The sequence below is a fragment of the Corvus kubaryi genome, unplaced genomic scaffold (assembly GCF_017639235.1).
Source record: "Corvus kubaryi isolate FWS band 111438036 unplaced genomic scaffold, C.kubaryi_AGA036_p1.0 37301, whole genome shotgun sequence".
NCBI classification, from domain to species: Eukaryota; Metazoa; Chordata; class Aves; order Passeriformes; family Corvidae; genus Corvus; species Corvus kubaryi.
In genome coordinates this window covers 311,398-327,289 of record NW_024581094.1, presented here as the reverse complement: position 1 = coordinate 327,289, position 15,892 = coordinate 311,398, and positions in this window count along the sequence as shown.

Below are 15,892 nucleotides of genomic sequence, written 5' to 3'. Positions count from 1 at the left end.
GCACAGCTCTAACTAGCTGGAGGCCTGTGGTATGAAAACAATGATACTGGAGGGAAAGTGATTTGTGCTGCTTCTAGAACAGCCAAAGAGCCCCCAAAAGACAAAAAAAAAAAACTGTAACAGCCAAAAAATGTGCATTCTGCCAGAGGGAGCAGGACCAGACTCAGACGTAGACCTGACCAGTGTAGAGTTGGACACGGAAACATGCAGCCCATGAGAAGCTAATGAAAGCCAAAATGCAAATGCTGCCACAGCTGAGCTGAACCCAAAGCATGCATCTGTCACACTTGTATGCAACCCAGACATCGACTGTTCTTTGAAGGCTTGGGCTTGTGGCTTCAGAGTGGGATTGAATTCTGGGCAAATGAGTGTCCTTGTCCCCTTCTCTGCCCCTCCTCAGAGGACTCCAAGGCTGCTCTCTGCAGCCACAATTCAGTGAGCAGCTTAATATTCTGGCACTTGCTTCTCCACCAGCTTTCTTGTCTATAAAGAGTGTTTGGACTCCCACAGTAGCTCATTTAACCAGACTTTTCAAAGGAGCTCCTCTCCCTCACTCTCCTTCTCTACAGACGAATAAACAAGACAAAACAGGAAGCAAAATCAAAGGAAGAATAGAAAAAGCAAAAAAGGAAAAAAAGTCTGAAGCAGGAAAGGAGAGCCACAACCACAGAACAGATCAAATGAACCCATTGTTGGGTCCCTTCTCCTCCAAACCAAGCCAGAGCCTGCTGAGAGGACTCTGGGAGCCTTTCTATCTACTCCTATATATAGATGTAGGAGGAGATAGAAAAGTAGTCAATGAAAGTGTTGGGATTTTCCCCTTGTCAGCATGGGAACAGCTCCAAAGAACCTGCTGAAGTTAATGGCAGGGAATTTGGGATTAAAAAAAGCAGCAGCACATGTGTATGGGCTGTGGCTGTGGCACTCACTCCTGAGCATCAGAGTTTCTGTTAAAAAGCACCAGGTGACCCAGCAATGTCGTTCAGGGCTCCCAGGGTGTGGGATTCTGGCAGTTTCTGCCGCCATGGAAAAGGCTCGTGGGTCACCCTCAGCGTGTGCTGTGCCTGATGGGTGCAGGGAAGGCACCATCAGTGCACCTCCTCTGTGTGCAAGGGAGGATCCAGCCCGTGGGAAGAGTTCCTGCTTGCAAGAGGGTGACTTCATGGTCAGCTGGGGATGGAGTTTGCTTGGGAGACTGGATACCTTGGAGTCCTGCATGGCCAGTGGGGGGAACCAGGCTCCCCAAAAGAACGACTCAAATAGCCAAAACCAGCTGCTGGTCTCAGTTCCAGCCTTGGTCAGCTGGGAGTGCTGGAGCTGGTGAAAGCTGTCTCTGGCTTGCACGGTGTGCAATCCCTGCTCCCTCTCAGCTGCCTGAATGCCAGCTCCACTGTGTGCCTGCCTGCCCTGGCATGGTGCAAGCCTTGGCCTCGCAGGCACGGGATGGAGCAGCGGCTGCTGCAGAGCTCCCCAGAGGCACAGCCAAGGAGCTGCCTGTCTTGGGCAGATGAGTCAGCACAGGAAAGAGAGAAACAAAAACAAGCAGATGGAAGAAATGGAACTGACACATGAAAGACACAGCAAGTGAGGAGGACTTGAGGCCCCTAATTAGTGCCTGCAGAAAAACTAATGAGCAACACTGCCAGTGCAGGTGTCCTGCCAAAGAAAGCATTCCCTATCTGTGGGGTACACTGAGCAGCTCGCTGCCAGGGACAGACAGCCTTCGGTCTGGGTCACAGCAGAAATTGTTCTGCTCCCAGGAGTGGTGATTGTTAACCCTTTTACAGCCCTAGTCTCTCTGCAGCCCCAGCGCGGGGCTGCAGGGGCTGGGGATGGATGCAGCAGCCTGTGCCCCGGCGGGCACTGCCCTGCTAGGGGAGGCGACGTCCTGGGAAAGGCGAGGGCAGGGCAGCGATCTCCTGACCCAGCATGAGGGCTCAGGGAAGGTCTGCAAGGCTGTGGCACTGGGTCACCAACTCTTCAAGAGTCCTTTCAGTGAGGTTGCTGAAAAAAACTCTTATGATTCCAAGTTGGGCTTTAAGTGTTAATTAATGGACACCTTCCAAGTCAGGATAACATTACAGTGACAATTCCCTGTCAGCAATCCCATCTGTACTAACTGACCTGGTGTTTAATGTAATAGCTATGACTATAATGAGTTTAAATTATTGAGAAGAAATATATAAAGCCTTTATTAATAATTAATAATGTCTTCCTGGTGTGTTATTTTAATAAAGCTCCGTGGCCTGTAAGATTAACAATCAGAGGACCCAAGGGAAAAGCAAGGAGAATGGGTGACCAAATAGAAAGAAATCAAAAGCAGCTAAGAGTTCATTTCTTCTGCAACTGCAGCAACAGGGGTCTAGAACTGAATATTTGATACATGCATGTGTACATCCATATATCTATATCTGTATCTATATCTATATACTGATACTTGTGTAACCAAATGTAAGTTGTTCCTCTGACTTCACCCACGTAGCTTTTTATTGCAGATCTGATGTTTTTAGGTGTGCTATTCTTCCAGTATTAGAATGCATTTTCTTCAGTATATTTTGTAATGTTTATATCCACTTCCAGACTGTTTAGACTTCTACCCTTCCAGGAATGAAATGAGATCATTTGTTCCAAAACCATCAGCCTCACAATTTTTGTTCTGATTTGACATTGCAATTTCCAAACTCTATTATTTAATTATGTATTTTTTAGTAATAGCAGGTTCCCCTATACCTCTGGTATATATGCATGTCCTGGTTGACCCAGACAGAATGCCAGGCACCCATGAAAGCCACTCACTTAGCACCCTCAGCAGCTGGACAAAGGGTCTCTGAGCTGAGATAGGGACTGGGAAATATTGCTCACTAAATACCATCCAGGGCAAACACAGGCTCAACTTAGAGATATAAAGTGACTTTATTGCTAACAAAATCAGACCAGGATAATGAGAAGTAAGATAAGCCCTTAAAAACACCTTCCTCCCACCCCTCCCTTCTACCCCAGCGGCACAAGGAGACAGGGAGTGAGGGTTATGGTCAGTTCATCACCTGAGGCTTCTCAGGGAGAGCAGTCGTTCCCCTGCTGCACTGTGGGGTCCCTCCCACGGGAGAGTTCTCTGCAAACTTCTCCAGTGTGAATTCATCTCAGTAACAACAGCTCTCTGCAACCTGCTGCAGCGTGAGTCCCTCCCACGGGCACACACTGCTCCCAAAACTGCTGCGCCGTGGGTCACTCTGCCACGGGGTGCACTCCTCCAAGGCCAGGCTGCTCCAGCCTGCGAGCAGGGCCCTCTCTCCATGGGTCTCCCGCAGGATCACAGCCTCCTGCAGGCATCCCCTGCTCTGGTGTGGGGCTCCTCCACGGGCCGTGGGTGGATCTCTGCATCCGCCAGGGATCCCCACAGGCTGCGGGTGGATCTCTGCATCCCCGGGGATCCCCGGGGGCTGCGGGTGGATCTCTGCATCCCCGTGGATCCTCGGGGGCTGTGGGTGGATCTCTGCATCCCCAGGGATCCCCAGGGGCTGTGGATGGATCTCTGCATCCCAGTGGATCCCCAGGGGCTGCAGGGGCACAGCTGCTCCACCCTGGTCTCACCACGGCCTGCAGAGGAATCTCGGCTCTGGCTCCTGGAGCACCTCCTCCCCCTCCTTCTCCACTGCCCTTGGTGTCTGCAGGTTGTTCTCCTCACATGTTCTCACTCCTGCTCTTCTCTAGTCACAAAACTGCACAACAACTTTTGTTTTGATTTATTCTTAAATCTGTTGTCACAGAGGCGTTATCACCATCTCTAACTGGCCCAGCTTGGCCAGCAGCATGTCCACCTTCAGAGCCATCAGGGATCGGCTCTGCCGGACATGGTGGAAGCTTCCAGCAGCTTCTCACAGAAGCCACCTTTGTGCCCCCCCCGCTACCAAAACCAGGCCCTGCAAACCCAATGCAGTTCATTACTGTAAGTTTGATTTTATTACTCCAATTATTACAATACTTGGACAGTTTGGAGGTGACTGTAGGATCTATTCTATTTAGTAAATGTTTGCATTAAACACAATCAGGCAGAGTCTTTTCCAAGATGATCAATCTGTGTTTAGACTTGCTAATGGAAGCAAATTTGAAAGCAATCCCAACACAGATGAGAAGTGTAAGAGAACCCCAGAACCCACAGCAGATGAGACTCCAAGGAGACCAGAACCAACCACCCACCAGTCACCTGTCTGGCCAAGGGAAGATGCTGGCACAGGGATGTTCTCTCCAGCTCACCATCCAGCTTTTGTCATGCCACCGGAGCCTGGGCCAGGCTGAGTGCTCAGAACAGCTCACCTGAGGTCCTGATTTTCTAACTGAATTCAAAGGGTCAGCACAGCAAACAGCTAACAAGCCATTCTCTTCTCCTGCCAAGAAAATACATCTCCCTTGTCACATATTTACAGGCAGGAATGAAATGTTGTTCCCAAACTGGAAATACTTGCTACTGTTGTCCATACTTTTTGAATCAGATGTGTGCAAAACTTTAATGGCCTCTGTACCCACAGTGCACAAATAAACACATCATCTCTAACAGGGTTTCCATCTCCATTCAAAGACAAATAGACCTCGGTGAAATTCCACAGAGTGGCACTGATGCAAGCCTTCACACCCAGCAGGTGTGCTCAGTCCCCCTCACGCAAGCAGAAACAGCTGAGCCATGACATTTCCTCCCTGTCAGTCTCCCAGTTTGTATTTCGTTGGCATTTCTCAACCCACTGCAAGAAAATTATTCAACAAGGCAGATACCTGTGGAGAGGAGGGGATGGAGAGCCTCTCAAGCCAATGGGCCATCAGGAACCTCCTGTGTGGATCAATAAATGTTCTCCATTAGTGCCAGCCAGCCTGTGATGAGGATTAGAAGGGGAACAAGGATGTGGAAATTATTTTCCCAGGCAGCACATGACAGAGTGCTGCTGGATGGCTGCCTCGATGTGCCACTCGCTCACCGTGGCACAGGGATGCAAAGACAGTAGCCCATGGCAAGGCCTGGTCTCTGCTAAGTTCAGCAGCAGCTGTCAGGTTAATCCTTTACCTCCACAGACTGTCTATTCTTTAATAAATAGCTTGTTCGTTCTCACTGAGTTCAGCATCTTCTTTGCAATAGCACCAAGAGCGAGTCCCCTGACAGCCACACCACAGCCTGAACTGACATGGCAAGGAGCTTGTCCTTGCCCATTCCCACAACTTCCTGAGGATAAACCCAGTGCAGCTTCGTTGTTGAAAGCTCAGGAGTGGTTAAATTATTGACAGTAATTTCAGGTGGAGCAGGACAGTGTAGATGGAGGTGGGCACAGCTATCTAGGAAAGGGTATAATCATGAAATCACACAGCTAGGTGACATCACTGAGTCTGTGAGCCTTGGAAAACCAAATGTTCCTGGTCTGGCTTCCACTGTGGCCACTGTGATGAGTTACTAGTGATGAAAGGTCTTTCTAGCAGCCCCCGAGTCCACTACTGTAGTGGTTTGGTCCAAAATACTCATTACTGTTTATCTGCTGTGAGATAAGAATTAGGAGAAATGCAAAACAGGCACCAAACTTGAAAGAATATAAAGAAGTTTATTAACAGACCTAAAAGAAGAAAAAAAATTATACCACCTTCAGAACTCTCCTCCTCCCCCCACCTTCCTCCCTTCTCCCACTGACGATGTGAAAAGACAACCCTTAAGATGTTCAGTCTGTTTACCACTTCCATAATAACCTTGTTCAGTCCATTTAGAAAGAGAAGTCTCTTCTTGCTCATGCTATGAAAACATTATCACAACGAGACAGCCTCCCACTTCCAAATATTGTTCAGTCCATTTAGGAAGAGGAGTCTCTCTGCCTGCGTGTGAGTCCTTTCCCCGACTTGCAGCTTTTCCCGCAACTGCCTTCGAGGGTCCACTCTTGAAGTTTTTTGGGGTACAATTTTAAGGTTGAGCCGTTCAGAAACAAAAACAGAGGCCCTTCTCCTTCCCTGGGAGCAAAGGGTCTTCATCATCTTCATCTTTAGGACTATCTCTGGGAGCATCTCTACGGACTGAGGTTTTCTCCTTTCCCGTTCGGAGCAAAAGTCCTCATCTGGTTCATCTCTACGGACTGAGGTTTTCTCCTTTCCCGTTTGGAGCAAAAGTCCTCATCTGGTTCATCTCTCCCTGTCCAAACTTCTCATGAAATTACAGCTGCGTCAGCATCTGCCTATCTCAGCGCAGGTGCTTTTGCTCACGAGTTGAACACTCCACCCCCCGTATCTTCATGAAATTACAACAGGATACTCTGATATATCATAGCTTCACAACAGAATTTCAGCTTTAAGCATCTCCTCTCTCTCTTCCCTCAGGTTTTCAGCTCTTCACAGCAATAAAAGGGTTAATCTCACCTCGGCCTTGCAGCTTTGCAGCTGGAATGTTGAATTTTTCTTATCGCAGTGGAGAGGGGGGAGAGCTGAGCCGCTCTGGCTGCCCACGGCAAGGCAGTGGGGGGGGTTCCACGGCTGGAACAGGTCCATTGGCCTCAGGATGGCCGTGGCCCGGCCCGGCCTGGCCCAGGCAGGGCCTGGCCGGGCCCGCTGGCCCCCACTCGGGGCCTGCAGCCACCTGTCCCAGCGCCGGAAACGAGAGAGAGCTTGGAGGGGGAGTTTGCCTATTCTTAAATGTGGATCACAGAGGTGATCACAACTTTAAGTGGCTTAGAGAATTGTCCATATTCAAACTGGCCAGCTGATAGGTTCTATCAGTTCCCAGAGGAAACTGTAAGCACCCCTTAGCAAGGACGTCCCTTCCGGGACTATGCTTGCTAACCTATGACAACTACCAAGGACCCCAGGGTTTCAGCCTTCTCAGAGTGATGCCTGTGCCAGGTTTCTTGCTAACTGTGACCTTCAGAGGTCACAGCTTCAGCTTTGATTTGGGTTATTGGAATGCTGTTATGTCCAAGAAAGTCCAGAAATGAACAGACTAAAAATTTTTTCACAGAACAATTAAATGTTCTCACAAAAAGAAGTTTGTCACATGTACCGGACATTCCAAGCAAAACTCAAAATATTTGACTTGTATTCTGTCTTTATTTTGTTTTCCCTTGGGAGTGGAAGAAAAAAAAGAAGAGTTTTATCATGCCTAGTGTCACTTGGCATAAAAATCACAGTATTCAATAACTTTAGCAATATATACCTAAAAATTACTTTAAACCTCTGAAAAACTCTTCATAACATAATTTCGTAGTGACACTGTGGCAAGAGGATGGCACTGTGCAGAGCTGAAAACACACCATCCATCCAGAGGTGGATATTAATTATTGTTGATTCTCAAAGCACGTGCAGGAGCAGTCAAACAGCAAAAATCACAGACTAAGGACTCAGGATTATTTGCCTGTGATTTGTTGCTCTTCACTTCATGGCAGAGCAGCCTTTTTAGCAGTCTTCAAGTGTAAAACACATTGACAGTGTGCCTTGGTCGAAATGCAAGAAAATAAAACTAAAGGCAGGCCTCTCTCTGCATCCAGCTCATCTGGGCCCCCTGATCAGCTCCAATTACAGATTTGACCGTGGTCTTTGTCTGAAGAAGGAGTATCAGTGTGAGATGCTGGGTTATTGCTGTCAGAAGTGGTTTAGCTCATTAAATGTCTACATGAGGAACCTCCTTCAGCTCCTGGTGTTGCCAAGTGGGTTTAAAAGACATTAAAAATCCTAGGACTTTGTCGTCATCCTTACAGGCAGTTGGGTGATAATTCATGAACAGTGTTAAGTCAGGATGTATTCCCATGATCCACTAGTCAGCATTAACTCCAAGGGTGGCATGAAGGACAGCGCTGGCACATCTGAGTGGCTGGACCAAGTTGAGAGCAGAGGGCTGCAGAAACCCCATGGACTGGACAACACAGAGTGCTGTCAGCTACAAAACAGGCAGCTTTCTCCTGAGCGTGTCAGTGCTGCTGACCATTGCAAAGCCATGAATTTATCCTTAAAACCACTCTAGATGTGTTTTCCATGCTTGTTTCCACCTGCCCTATTGCCCTACCTACACCCTCTCGGTTGGTGTCTGGTAGTGAGTTTGCTCTATACAGCTTCTCAAGCTGGGCTTTTCCCTTTCCACCTAGCCTACCCCAAGACTTAATTCTGGGGTTAAAGTCCCTAATTAGCCAGAAGTAATTTGGCATTTATATTAAAAATGTCAAATTCTCTTTCAGAAAGAAAGAACAGCAAGAAAGCTCTGCGGACAAAACTAGGTCGAGGTTCCTACTCAGATAATTCTTCTCAGGGGCTCCTCGAGTGCAGGGCAGTTCCCCCTGTCCGTATCCCTTGGCAGCCAGTGCTTTCTGGGGGAACGTGGCAAGTACAGAGATTCCATGGCAGCTGCCAGTCACAGGGATGGGGGATACTAAGCACAGGACCAGTTTCACCTGTTTCATGCTCTGATGAAGACCAGGTTCAGGACTCTGGGAGGTGCTGTGGGAAGAAGGCATCGTGGCAGCAGATGGTTTCGGTGGGTGGGAACAGTGTTGGTACTGCAGGGTGGGGCTGCAATTTCCATATGGATGTGGATGGGAAGAGAGCAGCACAGGAATCCAGCATTGTTCCCAGCTCTGACCATTAACCTTCCATAGCCATGAGAAATAGAGAATGTCAGGCAGACCTGCCCAGAGGCACAGAGGAGACACTGGGGCACCTGGCAATGGTCCTGCTTTGTTTTTCAGTGGCCAGTGTCTGCCTCTCTCATAAAGCTCTTTCCTCTGTTCCAACCAAGTGCTCAAACCCCCTATGTAAGAAATGACAAAGAACCACTGATCTCAGGTGAAACTGAACTGAAAGTGAACCACGTGTATTTTCCATGTGTTTACTCTGACCCTCGCTGATTTGTACAGCTGTCAATTAACCACCTTATTTCATTTAATCAATCAACACATTGTAATCAATTGAAATGTATGTATGTATGCAAAATGGCAAACGCTTCCCTCAGAAAGGGCCTCGAGGGAAACGTGCTGTCAGCAGCCTTGCTCTGGGAAGCCTGTTTCATTTATATGAGCGAATAAATACAAATGCTGAGGGCTTCAGGACCTGAATATTAATGCAGGTAATTAAACATGGTTTTTTTCTGGCAGATGACTTCATGCCAGGCCCTGGCCTGGAGAGGCTCCATGAACAGAACCTCCTCCCTGAGTCTCTTGCTCTTGCCTGTGTTGCATGGATATATTCTTGGCCCTTGATTTAACCCCACAGAAAGGTGGGAAGGGGAGGCACAAAGGCCATGGTTAGCAAAGACAATCATGTGCAAGACACAGATGAAATTCCCTCCTTCTTTTTGACTGTGCTTGTTAATATCAAGGTTGTGGAACAAGCCCAGCACGGTGCTTTGAAATTGTAATTGAGCTTGAAACATCGTTCCTGCTGCCTGTAGTTATGGTGTTCATGGACATGGTCTGGCTGTGAGCAGGAGGCAGAGCAGCCTCCAGCCCTCTGCACGACACCCTGAGGGACCCTTTCCAAGCGAAGTCTCGCCCAGTTGAAGTCAGCAGGACTGGGCTTGGAGCACCTTCCCTACCAGAGTCCTCCTGGGCTCTGGTGTGACGCTTCTACTGCAGCCTGCAGTGCTCCCCGGGTGAGAGGAGCAACACAGGCTTGGGCTGCTTTTGTTATAATCCTCTATAACTGTGGAGAGTTAAAGAAATGCTCCATAGGTCAGGGTAAGCCCGTGTTTACCCATGTCTGTTTTTCCCACACCCAGTCAGATTCCCAGCTCCTTGGCTCTCCTTTATAACAGCAGAAAGCATTTTACTTGCTGTGGGACCAGGGCAGGGGAAACTACAACCCCTGCAGTCTGGAGTCAAATTAGGATTAAGAAGGGGTCAGTGGTTTTTAAAAAACTGCAGTGGTGATCAGCAAATTAATGAGCTGCTCCCATAACCCCGAGTTCTCTGTGCAGGGCTCTGCCAGCAGTGCTTTGATTAGTATTGCCAGCACACACTTGCACAGATGCACGGCTGGTTGCTTGGCTAAGGGTAGAGACAATTCAGTCTCCTCTCCCCCCTTCTCTGCAGCTCTCAAGAGAAATATTAGCTGCAAGACTCACCACACAAATCTCTCTTAAATTCACTGGCTACATAGAAACTTAAATTAATTCATAATTTAAAAGTTAAAATTAATATTTCTGTGCTTGGCTGTTCTCGAGGAATGGGTACAGAACTCTGCATGATACACGGAACAGCCTGAAGCCTGCAACCCTGGTAGGGAATGGCACCGAGTTTCCTCCCTGCAACAAGGGAAAATAGGTTTTCTTCATTTGCTAATCTAGAGAAAAAGTCTGGCAAGGAAAAAGGGCATCCCAATGGGCAATGGGATTGGGTGCATGAGCTATAAAAGCTGAGTTCCCCAGAGCAGCATTGGGAAGGCAGCTGTACCACGATCAGCCTCTGAAGTTCTGTGTGTCACAGTCCACCAGCCCAAGGAAAGGCTCCAGTTCCCTGCTATGACAAATAATCACAATCACCAGGTGGGAAACAGGCTATAGCAAATTCTTTGATGTTTTCCCTCACCCACACTTGGTTCCAGCCATGATGACATTCTGTCAGTACTTGGTTCCTGGTGAGGCTTCCTCTTACTCTAAAGTATAAATTTTCATCTATGTTTGTCTAATCCTGGTTTGAGGTGTTTCTCTCACCAATACTGATGATTTTTCTGCAAGAGGTTTCTTAAGCTGAAATAAAGCCTCAGTGAATCAAAATCTTTCAAGCCAGGAATGAGAAACAAGTGAGAGTGCAGGCAGGGGAGGAAAGCCTCCACACACCTCCTAAGAAAGTTTCTGGAGAGGTTCTTATGAATAGGGGAAAATGAACAAAGGAATTAAGAGCTCGTGGGAAATAGCTGACCCAGCATCCCTACAGGAGTATAAATAGCTGCCCTGATCCACTGCATTCCCTTTGGACCAGTCTGCCCTTTGTCAAATCTTGCCTGGTAAATGCTTGAAAAGGATCTTGGCAGCAGCTCTGCCAGCTTCAAGAGAGACTCATTCTTAACTTTGGAATTTCTTCCTTTTGTGCACCTTTCCACCAAATGGGCTCCTGGAGCTCGGTGTGGCTGGCAGACCTCAGCCAGCCCCCAGCACAGCTCAGGCTGTTGGAGCCCTGCACTGTGCAGAAGAGCTCTCTCCAGCAGTGAGCGCACCATTTGAGCACTACCATCAGCTGGAGCTGAAATGGTCTTATCTGGCTAACACAAGGCATTTTAGCAGCAGTCACTAGCAGGACACAGCCACGTGCTGGTGCCTTTTCTGTCTCTGGCTTGCCCTTCAGCTTGAGGAGGTTTTCTGGCACAGCGAGACACATCTGACTTTGCAGCCTGACACAGACTCCCCGCAGCACTGCACAGCTTGTATTTGCCGTAGGTTTAATGACACCCCTTCAATCCTCCCCACTGGCAGGGCACTGCTCTGATGTTGGGAGCCTGTTTTGCAGATTTGTCTTCAGCAGGCAGCTTGGAAACCCCTGGCAGGTAGCTGTGGACACAGGGGGATTGCACTGCACGCACCTGCAGGGTACATGCATGGAAATGCTTTGGTAATGAAGCAGCATTTCTGGACTTTCTGGTTCACAGGGAAGAGAATTTAGAAGTTGTTTGGGCACAGTCTCAGATTTCATTAGCTGATCCAGGCTGCTGGATTGTGACCTGACAGAACAGGCTATAAACGAGGTGAGTGCAGTGACTGCATCCTGTCTGACGAGAGCACAGCACAGGGAGCTGGGACAGCTGGTTCTCCAGAGGGGCAGAGGAATTAGCTGTGCACCTAAGCAATTTTTTGTTGACCAGTAGCTCCAGGAAAGCCAGCTCTCACACTGTAGGGTACCATCCCCACAGGGAGTAGAAGGGAAGAACTGTTTCTCTGTACAGCTTGATCCAAATGAGTACAGCCTTTCTTTTGGGCTTTTCACCCAAGAATTGGGGACTGACCAGGGGAAGAGAAAAAAATCCAGTGAGACCAAAGGTTGCAATAACCAGACTTGTAAGTCTTTAAAAAAAATAATAAAAAAAAATTCTGTCAGGAGTTTCTCTTGCAACCTTTTGACTTCCAACAGCTTCAGTACTGGAATTGTTCCTCTGCAGCTGGGTTAAGGCATAAGGATGTCACCCTAACATCCAAAGTCCATGTCAAGACAGATGACTGCCTTGAATTCTGCTCGGGCCTCCAACCTCTCCAAAAGGCTGAGTGCTGCAGGGATTTAGCAGGGGAGGTAGTGAACAATGAGGAAGAGAGAGCCTGGCTGCTGATCTGAAGGTATGATTGTGTCACGTCCTGCTTTAGGGAAAAGGACTTTGTGTTCTGCTGAAAATCTGAACTTTGCACTAAATCACCTCCCAATAGCTTTTTTTTTTTTTTTAATTAGACGTTACAGCAGCACTTGACACACGAATAAGCCACAGCCCGTCGAACATGCCCTCCCCTCAGGTGCCTGTGAAGGTAAGTACCTGTTGCTGTCCAAATCTTACCAGCATTCTCAATATTAAAGGCTCAGAGCCTGATGGGTTTGGAATGCCTTTGCTTCACAGCAGAACAAGGAACTGCTCTGCAGAAGTGCTCTTTGCATTAAATAAACAAGCAAATAAGAATTGATGCTTTTTCAATCTCAACTGAGGCTTAATAAGGAGCTGGGTGGCAGCTTTGCCACTTGGCCTCAGATCACACCCTCTGTCCTGTGAGCCAGGTGAGTTCAGGGGCATTTCCTACCAAGAGGGATCATTATAGATTATGCACAGATTTTTATTCATAACATCAGCAAAATAAAACTGACACCAGAACCAAGATGAAAACAATCCTACAGAAACAACATAACCTATAAAGCAGGGGCAGTAATACCTAACCTCAATCAGGAGAGAATGATCAATCCCACCTGTAAAGCGGTTTATCCAGCAATCCCAGCATTTACTGGGACTGCTGGATGGCTGACCCTCACAATCTGGGCAGTGCCAGCTCAACTCACCTGCCAGCATCCTGATCCTTTAGTCAGCTTGCACCAGTGCCAGGCCAGAAACAGCTCAGGCATTCTATAAATGAGAGGTCTCAAGAATCTCTGCTCAGCTGTGGGGCTGTGTAGAGAAAGACCCCAACCACACAACGCTGATAGAGGTAGGAGAGTTGAGTTTCAATAAATTAAAGATGCACTTTTGCACCTTGAAAGTCCCCTTTCAAACCATAATGGCCTGTGAAGTGTCACCGCAGGGAGTGGAGCCTAAAGAGCTTCCCCAGCAAATCCCTAAGTAGGAAAGAGAGCCTGCTGTGGGAATCCCAGCTGCTGTTTTCTGCCTTTGCCTCCTACATGATAAATGGATTTGCCACTTTAATATTTAGAACAAGCCTCAAAGCAGCTCATTTACAATGCATAATGACGAGTAGATGTGTTTAAAATCTCTCCATTACAGCATAGAAACCAAGCCCCCTCCCACCTCCTTTTGAGCAGAAGCTGCTGTCCATAACCTGTTAGGAATGTAAAGGGTGTTTCCTGGCAAACGACCACCACAACCATGTTTACCTTGTGCACTGAGTCTACAAATCAGGATGCAGAGTGGGAAGAAGTGTGCTGGTACCATCCTGCATATTCAGGTTGTATTAAAAACTCACATAATTTGGCAGCTGTATTAAAGACTCTCAATTATCCCCCACCCCCTACTGCTTTATCCTTTTTCAGGCTAGGTAAACCCAACTGGCATTTCTAGCACGTGGATTCTTCCAGCACATCTGTCTTCAGCGTGCCTTGCAGGTGTTTCCAGTAGCAGCAGCTGTGGCTGCAAGTTTGAGAGTTCTGAGCAAGGAACTGGACCAAGGAGGGCAAAAGAGAAGCAACAATATGGTTCAGTGTTGGGTAGAGCAAGGAGAAAGGCAGCAGAGGCACTGCTCAAACATTTTAGATACAGATGTGCTCCACCATGGTCCAGGAGAAAGCCTACTGTTTGTCCTTTTAAAGGTCAGAAACTCCCCTTGAGAAGCACTAGAGTCCTGCTGACAAAATTCAATATTGCCAAAGGGCTATTAACTATCAAATTATTTTTACTTCGCTGTTTAATTACTCCCTCAGTCCACAAGCTTCTCCCTGTTGCTTCAGTCTGCAGCCTTCACAACAGTTATGAACCAAAATCAGTTACAAATTTATCCCAACAGCACAACTGCAACCTCAGTGAACTCTGTCAACGCTCAGCAGCAAAATGTAAAGGACAATCTGAACGGGGAACAGGCTGCTGACCTCCACATCATTACAGGCGATAAGAATGCAAGACAAAGTTATGCCTAATGAATGCACACTAGAAAAAAGTTGTGGACAGCTTCTGCCTCCCTATTAACAGTATCTGGTAGCCCCACAGCAATACTTCAACTCATTTGTGCTGGTGAGAAGGCAGAAACAGAGCCCTGGAACATCTCCAAAGCTTTGGGCTGTGCCAGAACTCACATGCTACAGCAGATGAGATCCAGCAGAAATATTGCTGAAGAGCCTGCCTGGTGGTACAGCTGTGATTGTTACTCTGCACAGCTGAAGGCTTGGCGAAGTAAAGGACAACAGAAGATGGGCATGGCCCAGCCAGGCATCAGGCAAAGCATGCTGGCGAGGATCAGGTGCTGGGGGCTCCCACCAGCAGTGGCTGCGGGACAAAGGCAGCCTCGCCGTCATCAGCTCAGGGTGCACTCGAGTCCGCAAAAATCCCGCTATGAAAAGTCAATGTCCACAAAGGAGACAGAGGAGTCCTGCAGCTCTATTCGGATAAAGGGAGAGAGGCCACTGGGGCACACGCCCGCGGGGTTTTCTCTCTCTCTCTCTCTCGAGGTCTCCCTTTTATCCCAAACTCCCGCCCTCCTCCTTTCCCCATCGGCTGAGGTGGCAGGAAGGTGCAGCCTTCCAGAACCGCCTGCCCCGTATCCCCCCTTGAACCTGTCATTTCCCCCCAAAGGTCAGCAACTCAGCCTTGTGCAGACCCACGTGTCTGTGTCAGGAGTCAAACTGTCCGGGCTCTGTAACAAACCTGCGGCTCGGAGTGGGTAGGGACATTAAGACCCAGCTCAAAGGCATTAACACCCACCCCCGCACCCATGGAATTGTTTGTAAAGACATTGGCACACATCTTTCCTATCACTTTGTTTCCCCAAAGTAGCAGATTCCGCTCCGTTGCTTTAGAAATTAGTTTAGCAATTAATAGCATAGAGAGAAGGGGAAGGAAAGAATTCAGCGTCCTGGGCCCTTGGGTAGCTTTGAAAACTTGGGCACAGCTCACTGTGAGCCGTGAGCCAGAGGGAGCACGGCCCGAGCAGGAGACCAGGAAAGGCGGCGTCCGAACTCCGTGTCCACCACCTTCCCCCTGCAGCTGGCCCCCAGCTACTGCATCAAACTGCAGCAGAACTCAGGCTTCTTCAATTTCACCCTGATGCAGCTGCATCGAGAAAAGCTGCTGTAGAGTTGCAAACCCAGAGAGTTTTAAGTACAAACGTGGTACTTATCTGATGGCAAAGCCTCAGGCAAAGCTCCAGCAGCACCAACCTCTCCTGTGTTTCCTCCCTCCTTCCTCGCAGTGAATAGGATCAAAAGCACATGCTGCTGAGGGCAGTGTGCAGCCCAGCCACGCCTGAAAACTGCATTCACCTCAGGTTTCCTACCCTGCAAACTATCACAAACCTACTCTGGCATATGAACAAACAGGGAAGACGACTTGGAGCTTGATCCGGACATACAGAACGACCCACAGAGTGCTCTGAATCTCCAGGTGCTGGGGCTTTATTACCAAAGCTGGAAATCTGACTGGAAAATCCATATGGATTTCACGATGGAGGCCTCATCAGCTCCCTTTACACTGCCTACTCCTCTGGAAGCGTATCTTGGCTTTAGCTGTCTGTTCTGTAGTCATTTCACTCCATTCAAATCTTACA